Genomic DNA, 9,507 nt, shown 5'->3' with positions numbered 1-9,507 from the left:
CTCAGATAGGTTTGAAAACTTTGGCCACATGATGTAATTCCGCACTAAGAAGCTGATGGCCCACTCTTCCAAATTCCTCAGAAACACTGTGGGCCTGTAAAACAACTACTCCATTCGCCATGGTTAGATGTGAGGCGTTACTGTGGCCGGAGAGGGACGGTACAGAGGGAAAGACAACTAACATACAGCTAACAAAAGCATTTCTCTTTCTCCTAAAGACAAAAAAGAATACGACGTTCCAACCGTGTGTCTGAGAACGATATTCCTTTGCTTTATTCTCAGATAAACGCTGCCCTTTTTGTCTTGTTCTAGTGCGCTGCAGCTAAGGCGATAAGCAGCGAGCGTATGTTCTATTTATGACATTATGTGTATATATGATAGTAATATACAATAATGTCGGCTGGTTTGAATAGACTGTTTGTTACTCGAGATTATTTCGATTGCTCATTCGGTGAATATTTGGTAATAAGATGGATGTGGTTGTGGTTAAATGATTGAGCGGGCTCAGCTTTGTCAAATATTTGGCCATGCTCGAATGCAGCCATCTAGATAATGACACTCTAGCTTTTTTTAGTAAAACGGTCTTAAATACTAAGTCATTCATTAAAAAGTTAGTTGTTGAATTGAGACTTCTGTGATCCATAACAGTTATAAAAAGAGTTTCTGCCTAAATCACATATATAGAAAGATCTTTGTCCACCCGTTTCGAACCAATCAGTGTGGTTCATCGTGAGGAACTTGTGCTCACGATGAACCACACTGGTTGGTTCGAAACGGGTCGACAAAGTTCTTTCTATATTAATTTACGCCGAAACTCTTCCTATAAAAAATTAATAATAACATTCTTAAATGCTAAATCATTTATAAAAAAAATAGTTGTTTCAATTCTTTAAAATGTTATTATTAAACATAACAATGATATAACCTCAACCAGTCTAAACATGAATAACCATCATATAACCTCAACCAATCTCAATAATATTTTTATTTATAAAACAAAAATCTAACTTTTGTGAAACCATTTAACTAGTAGAATCTCTCAAAATATAAATACTCTATCCCTATGGATTATCGCATACATATCCACTAAAAACTAACCTAACGGAACAGAACCCTAATTCATACTTTAAGATGAGACAAAAGAAAAGCGCTTGCTCATCTCGCGCTTCCAACGATCCAACAACCGGTCGACAAAAACCAAATACTTTACAGAGGGGCCCGGCCTAATCGATGTGACTAACCAACTTAACACATTTGAATTCTTTCCCAGTCCTACTATAATACAAAATAAAAACAAAATTTGTATTGATAACACGGATTTGATTACATGTCAAACTAAAAATGAAAAGGAAAGGCGGCATTTTTTTCTTCCACCCGGGGACCCTTGGCAGGTGAATTAAGAATACAGCACTTGTCTCCTGACACCAAGAGTGCAATAAAGTTTGAATCCAAGAAAAATCAAATGGAAAGTCCGAAAGCAAACGCATACGGAAAGAGGTGATAAATCCAATCGGCTTATCTGGTTGCATTCAACCCCACTAATCTTTTCACTTCGAAGGGACTCTAATTCATTATTTAGGTTCTAAGCACATGTAAAAAGTAGTCTGTGCAGAGAATCATATGATTGCATTTAGAGTGGTGACACGAGTCTTTATGATGTCATATGTTAAAATATGTAAAAATTAATAAATAAATAATTATTAATAAATATAGTTTTTAATTTAAAATTAAAATAGAAACTAAAACCTATGATCATTTGTATCATCAATATTAATAAATCATTATTTATAAATATAGTTTTTCAATTTAAAATTAAAATAGAAACTAAAACCTATGATCATTTGTATCATCAAGATGTCCGTACGCTGCAGCCATTATAACTCCCTTACATGCTATAATAACCTATAAGTCATTTGCATTCAAAATATATTAAAACAAATTTAGTATTTATTGTATAGTTCATACATGATAATGGTGATAATAAACTAGTTTATTGGATTCATATTGGCTGAAAATTTTAAAATTTACTTTTTAATATCATTGTTAAAAAGTTTAGTAGATATTTTGAAATTTTAATATATATATATATATATATAGATAAATATAGATATAGATATAGATATATAATTGTAAATGTAAGAAATATTTCAAAATTCAAATATAACTTAAATATATTGAAGAAAATAAATTTAAGTTAAAATTAATTTTAGAATATATATATATATATATATATATATATATATATATATTATTTTAGAAATTTAGATTAAATAATAAATATTTAGGATATTAGAGAGAGGAAGAGTATCTCAAACTTTGTTAGTAAAATTCAACTGAAACTAAACAACTAAGATGAGAGTTGTATGTCTAGCTCTAAAACTAAAAAAGGAAAATATTTTTATATTCAGTAAACACATAAAAGGCTCAAGGCAAGGACAAGAGCCACAACTTCATACTTAACTTCATTGTCACAAAAAGAGCACACGAATTTTGTTTAGATGTGGACTAAGTATGCTCATTGTCAACCCATGGCAAGCGTTGAAATATCATAGCAAGAGACGCTCTTCATTGCCCAATACTTCGCACTAGTCACTGCACTTCGTCCATTTATCACTTTGGAGACAAAAATAGGCCCCCTCCACTAGGACTTGAGAAAACAACCAAAACATTGAAACCCTCAGCCGCAAAGCTACTAAGTCACCATTATCTATGAAATGTGAACTTCCAAAAATCTCAACACAGCAAGTCGAGTCATGGAAATAATACTGAGAGGGGGGGGTGAATCAGTATTATCTAATACTTTTAATAAATCTTCCTTATTTGTTCTTTGAATTACTTTTGCATGTCAGTACCATAAAATAACGAGCATGAACAAAGAAAACAGATAGTTACACCAAAAAACACAAGATGTAAGGTGAAAACCCAATGTGGGTGAAAACCACCTGCTGCAATATGTCTCTATCTTCTTTCAAATTAGAAACTCCTTTTACAATGGTTTTTTACTGGTGCAGTCCTTTACCAGTACGCAGGCTGCAACCTGCAGAGAGCTACAACTCTCTCTCTCGTTTTCCAGTCTCTCCTGGAAGGGAGCTACAACCCCCTACTTCTTTTCTTACAAGGACCACTTTTCATAAATTTTCAAACTGGATCCATAAGCATCAAATGATCATCAAGTATAAGAGAATCACCCAGTCAACTGTAGTAACCAGATCAAAAATAATAGGACCAAACACAGAACACAGCAATGATAAACAAAGATTTTAAGAGAAGTAAGCACCCTGCTCAACTGCTCGCCTGCTTACAGTACTCACCCTGCTCAACTGCTTGCCTGCTTACAGTACGCACCATGCTCAACTGCTCGCCTGCTTATGTACGCACCCTGCTCAACTGCTTGCCTGCGTACCTCACTCTGAGTCCATTGAACTGCCTGCAGACCTCCGCACCTGCAACCCTTCTGTGCCTACATACCGGCGCACCTGCAACCTTTCTGTGACTGCGTACCGGCGCACCTGAAATCCTTCTGTGCCTGCGTACCGGCGCACCTGAAATGCTTCTGTGACTGCGTACCGGCGCACCTAAAACCCTTCTGTGCCTACGTACCGGCGCACCTGAAACGCTTCATTCCTACGTATGTACGCACTTTTCTCTCACTGTACCTGCGTACCTTCGGGCATAGATGATTTCAAGACTTCAAAAATAACCCAGATAGTCAGATCTACAGATCTGAACATGCGCCGAAAAGATCTTAGTCCATCAGTAGATTCGCCTTATTTAGATCTAGACCAGATCTAGCCCTCATAAGATATTCAACCAAAAACATACTCAAGCCAAATGATCTCCTTTGCTTTATATAGGAAAGCTCTTCCTTAAATCATGGATCAATACCACGAGCCGACACCATAATAGCACAATACCGTCGGCTAAATACCAAGAGTAAAACATAAGAAAACCCCACATGTGAATTTCTTTGCCTTGAAATGTGTGCCCTGGGGGTACGCACCTCCTGAACGGGATAACTACGGGTATGTACGCACTTTATGTAATACTAACCTGCGTGTACGCACCTTATGTAAGGTGTACCTGCGTACCCCTTATTTCCTTCAAAATTTGATAGCTGATCATCAATCTCTGCTGCTGACTTGAAGTACTGTGATCTATCACCTGAATGGGTTGCCATCAAGGACAACACTTTAGCCATAATGCCAACAATCTCCCCCTTTGGACTTGATGGCAACCTCAAAACTTCAGCTTCATTCTCCCCCTTTGACATCAAGGGCAAAGGGTTATGCTCCCCTAAGAACATGCTCCCCCTGAATATGAACCAGATCTGCAACGAAGAACCATAATCCACCATGAAAGAGATAGAGACATATTGCAGCTACTTCCAAGATCTCCTTCTGCACATCCTCCATAATGCCAATAATGCATTATATGCTCCCCCTGAACCTGTACCATCAATCAGAAGAGGTTCAGCAATAAGATGATGCATCAACAACCCCCAGCTTTTGCCTGAGGTATTCAAAAGTGTTCCTGGGCAATGGTTTGGTGAGAATATCAGCAACTTGTTCCTTAGAAGGAACATACTCCAACTTGACCTTCTGTTCAAGCACTTGTTCCCGGAGAAAATGATACTTGATTGGTATGTGCTTGGTTTTTGAATGCATAACAGGATTCTTTGAGATGCTGATTGCACTTGTGTTATCACATAAGATGGGGATTGGTGGTGTACAAGTGATTTGAAAATCCTGCAAAGTCTGCATCATCCAAAGGAGTTGGGTGCAACAAGATGCAGCAACAACATATTCCGCTTCAGCTGTAGACAAGGCAATCGAACTCTGTTTCTTGCTGAACCAAGATACCAGTCTGGAACCCATAAAGAACGCACCACCACTTGTGCTTTTCCTGTCATCCACGCTTCCGGCCCAATCTGCATCTGTATAAGCATGAAGTGTAAGATCTGTATCTCTAGGATACCATAAGCCATAATTTTGAGTCCCTTGAAGATATTTGAAAATTCTCTTCACTGCCTGAAGATGAGTCTCCTTCGGATTTGCCTGAAATCTTCCAACTATTCCAACTGCATGCATGATGTCTGGTCGGGTACCTGTCAAATAAAGTAAACTTCCAATCATAGATCTGTAGGTTGGTTGATGTACTGCTGCAGATTCATCATTTGCACTGAGGCTACATCCTGTGACCATGGGTGTACATACTGGTTTTGCATCTTCCATACCATATTTCTTCAAAATCTGTTTGAGATACTTGGTTTGAGATAAAAAGATTCCTCCTTCTTTTTGTTGGATTTGCAAACCAAGGAAATATGTCAGTTCTCCTAGCAAGGACATTTCAAATTCTTTCTGCATGACCAAGGCAAAGTTTTGACTCATAGCTTCTTCATTGCTCCCAAAAATAATGTCATCTACATACACAACAAGTATTAGCAATTTGTCATTTTCAACTTTTATATAAAGATTGCTATCTGCTGATCCTTTTGAAAAGCCTTGTTGATGAAGATATTTGTCCAAACGGTAGTACCAAGCCCTTGGAGCTTGTTTGAGACCATAGAGAGCCTTTTTCAATCTGCATACAAGATTTGGATCATTTCCAAGAATGAACCCATCTGGCTGTTCAATGTACACTTCTTCTTCCAAGTCTCCATTCAGAAAGGCTGATTTCACGTCCATTTGAAATACTTTGAAGTTTTGAAAACTTGAGAGAGCAAGGAACATTCGGATGGCCTCAAGTCTTGCAACAGGAGCAAAGGTTTCTTCAAAGTCTATTCCTTCTTGCTGCGCATACCCTTTACAAACAAGTCTGGCTTTGTTTCTAATTACTTCTCCATTTTCATTCAATTTATTTTTGAAGACCCATTTTGTTCCGATAACATTCTTATCTTTTGGTCTAGGAACCAGCTCCCAAGTGTTGTTTTTTTCGATCTGCTCAAGTTCTTCATCCATTGCTTTCACCCAACATTCATCTTTGCATGCCTCTTTCACATTTTGTGGTTCAGTAGAGGAGAGTAATGCCAAATAGCTTGAAGCTTCTGCAACTGTTCTTCTTGTTTGTACACCTGCTTCTTTCTGCCCCATAATCTGAGATTCTGGATGATTCTTCTGAACATATCTGGATGGAGTCTTTTCTTCTATTCTTGTTTGCTCCTCTGGTTCTTCTTGAGGTTCTTCTTCTTCATCATTCTGTCGTTGGGGGTAGCCTTCATCTTCTTCGATGTCTTCATGATGTACTTGCCTAGGAATGTATCCCTTCTCATCAACCACTACATCAATGCTGTCAACAATTCTGCCAAGTCTTTTATTGTAGCATTTGTATGCTTTGCTATGTGGAGAGTAACCAAGAAGAATGCCTTCATCTGCTCTAGGTTCAAGTTTGCCAAGCTGCTCATCAGTATTCTTGATATAGCATTTGCTCCCAAAGATTTTGAAGTGCTTTACCGAAGGAGTCCTACCACTCCAGAGCTCATGAGGAGTTTGAGTGCTGTTCACTCGGACATTTGTTTTGTTGAGAATAACAACTGCAGCATGTGCAGCTTCACCCCAGAAAGTTGCGGGAGTTCCTGACTCATCAAGCATAGCACGAGCCATTTGTTGGATTGTTCTGTTCATTCTTTCCACAACTCCATTTTGCTGAGGAGTTCTTGCTGTAGAGAATTCTCTTCTTATCCCATGTTCTTCACAGAAATCGAAAAATTCATTTGAAGTAAATTCCCCACCTCTGTCGGATCTGAGGCACTTAATTTTGTGACCTGATTCATTTTCAACCAAGGCTTTGAAGGATTTGAATTTTTCGAATGCTTCATCTTTGTGCTTCATAAGTCCTAACCAGACAAACCTGGAGAAATCGTCAATGAATAATATCAAGTATTCTTCTCCTCGAGGTGTTCTTTTCCTGAAAGGACCGCATGTATCTGTATGTACTAGCTCAAGAGGCATGCTAGCTGATCCTTCTTTCTCTGGAAAGTTAGTTCTGGTTTGTTTTCCAAACTGACATGATTTGCATATGGTGTTGTCAGGAATTTTGATATCTGGAAGATCGCGAACTGCCTGATATTTGCATGCTTTCCTTATTTGTGAAAAGCTTAGATGTCCCAACCTCTGATGCCATAACCAGTGCTCATCATCCTTGCTCAGATAGCATTGTTGTTGTCCTTCTTCAAATATGTACAGATTATTTGGAGTTCTTTTGCCTTTGATCACTGTTTTACCTGTATCAAGATCACGAACAAGACATCCATTTGATCTGAATATAACCTCGGTTCTTTGATCACACATCTGGCTGACACTTAGAAGATTATGCTTCAATCCATCAACATACAAAACATTTCCAGCCTTGACCTTTTCTTTTAACTGAGCAATGCCTTTTCCTTTTATAGTTGCAGGAGTATCATTTCCAAAAGAGACTTTCTTTCCCTTTTCTAGAGTAGAATAAGACTCAAGTTTTTCTTTATCACCTGTCATATGCTTCGAACATCCACTGTCAATGTACCATAGATTTTCCTGTCCCTCTGCATAAAATGCTATCCCACATCTTTCTGTTTGAGGTTCCTTTATTCTCCATGTTTTGGTGCTTGAGGCTTGTTCCTTTTTCTGCTGAAACCTGCTCCTGCATTCAGAGTCTTCATGACCAAAGTTATTGCAAATAGAACATTCAACTTCATTTTCAAGAACCGAAAAGTTGTTATAGGTCCTTTTTGTAATCCCCGTCATACTTCTTTGTTTTTGAGCTTCCCTAGTCATGATTGTTTTATATGCAACACATTGAGCTGCTTTGTGACCAAAGTTATGGCAAGAAAAGCATTGTCCATTGAAGAAACTTCTGCGGTTATCGAATCTACCAGCCAATTGATTGTAATTTCTATTGTCATCTATTCTTGAACCAAATTGAGAAGATTTTACCTGTGGCTGGTTGTGGCTTTTGTTCACCCTTAAGATGGATTGCCCCTGATAGTTTCGTCCCTGCTTTACCTGATGATCTTCATTGTGCTTTTGCTCATTTCTTCTTGCTGCATCAAGATAACTTTTTGAGGTGGATGCTTGAGAAGTTTCTCCATTATAGCCCAGACCTGTCTTGTTTAGTGGAGACCGCTGCACATTGATAATCTCATCCAAAGTTTCAGATCCTTTGACAAACTTGAGATTAATAGCTTTTGTTTTCTCAATCTCTTTTCTAAGACCAACAATTTCACCTTCTAATTTTTCAAGATGTTTTTCCTTTTCATCAATTTGAAATTGTAGAGTATCAATGATCATGTTCTTTTCTTCTATACATCTCTTGAGTCTAGTAATTTCATCATAAAGGTTATCCACATCTATAGCATCCATATAATCATCATCTTCAAATGCCATTAACAACTTATATTCATTACCTTGTTCATCTTCATCACTGTTTGATAGACCATCACTATCTTCATGAGTGTAGTAGCTTTTCTTATTTGCATTCTGTTTCTTGTTCCATCTAGCAGGTTCCTTTCCTTTATCCTTATAAGGACATTTTGCAGCATAATGACCTACTCTTCCACAAGCAAAGCATTTAAAAGGTAACTTACCTCTGAACCTTCCAGAACCCCTTTGAAGATTTCTGACAAAATTTGATTCTTCTTCCTCTTCTTCTGGGACGTGGCTCGCTTCATAATAATCTCCTTTGCCTGATGCCTTGAAAGCAGCTTCTCTTCTGTCTGATGGACCTCCCTTTCTCATTTCATAAGCAGTTAGAATTCCATGTAGCTGAGACATAGTAAGAATTCGTAGATTTTCCTTTTCTTCTATTGCAGATACTTTAGATTCAAACTTGGGGGACAATGATCTTAGAACCTTTTCAACCACAATAGCCTCTTTTATTTCTTCACCCAAATTTTTCATACAATTAACAACCTCATCTACCCGAAGAAAATAGTTAGCCACACTTTCATCATTATACATCTTGAGAGTCTCATACTGAATTCTGAGAGTTTGAAGTTTAGCACGCTTTACCTGTTCATCTCCTTCATAGCTCGTGACAATTTTGTCCCATATCTCTTTTGCGGATTTATAGTGCATTACCTTCATGAATTCTGATTGAGATATACATCCTAATAGAGTACTGACTGCTTTCGCATTTGTTTCATACTTCTTTTTCTCGGCTGCATCTGTAGGAGTAGCTGAAGGAAAAGCGTAGCCTGTCTCTACGATGTCCCAAACTTCTGTACCAAGAGATTGAAGATAGGCAGTAACTCTTACCTTCCAATAATTGAAGTTTGTCCCATCAAAAACCGGTGGCCTGATTGATGCTTCTCTCTCGTAGTTGCTCATGATGAACGATCTACCTTCAAGCGATCAAGCTTCTCTGAAGGACCTGCTCTGATACCAATTGTTGGAAATAATACTGAGAGGGGGGGTGAATCAGTATTATCTAATACTTTTAATAAATCTTCCTTATTTGTTCTTTGAATTATTTTTGCATGTCAGTACCATAAAATAATGAGCATGAACAAAGAAAACAGATAGTCACACCAAA

The sequence above is a fragment of the Pinus tabuliformis genome, chromosome 3_2, assembly GCF_031772625.1.
Source record: "Pinus tabuliformis cultivar Carrire ecotype Pingquan chromosome 3_2, CPIR1, whole genome shotgun sequence".
Taxonomy (NCBI): Eukaryota; Viridiplantae; Streptophyta; class Pinopsida; order Pinales; family Pinaceae; genus Pinus; species Pinus tabuliformis.
The sequence above is the reverse complement of the archived record's forward strand: the minus strand, read 5'-3'. Positions refer to the sequence as shown.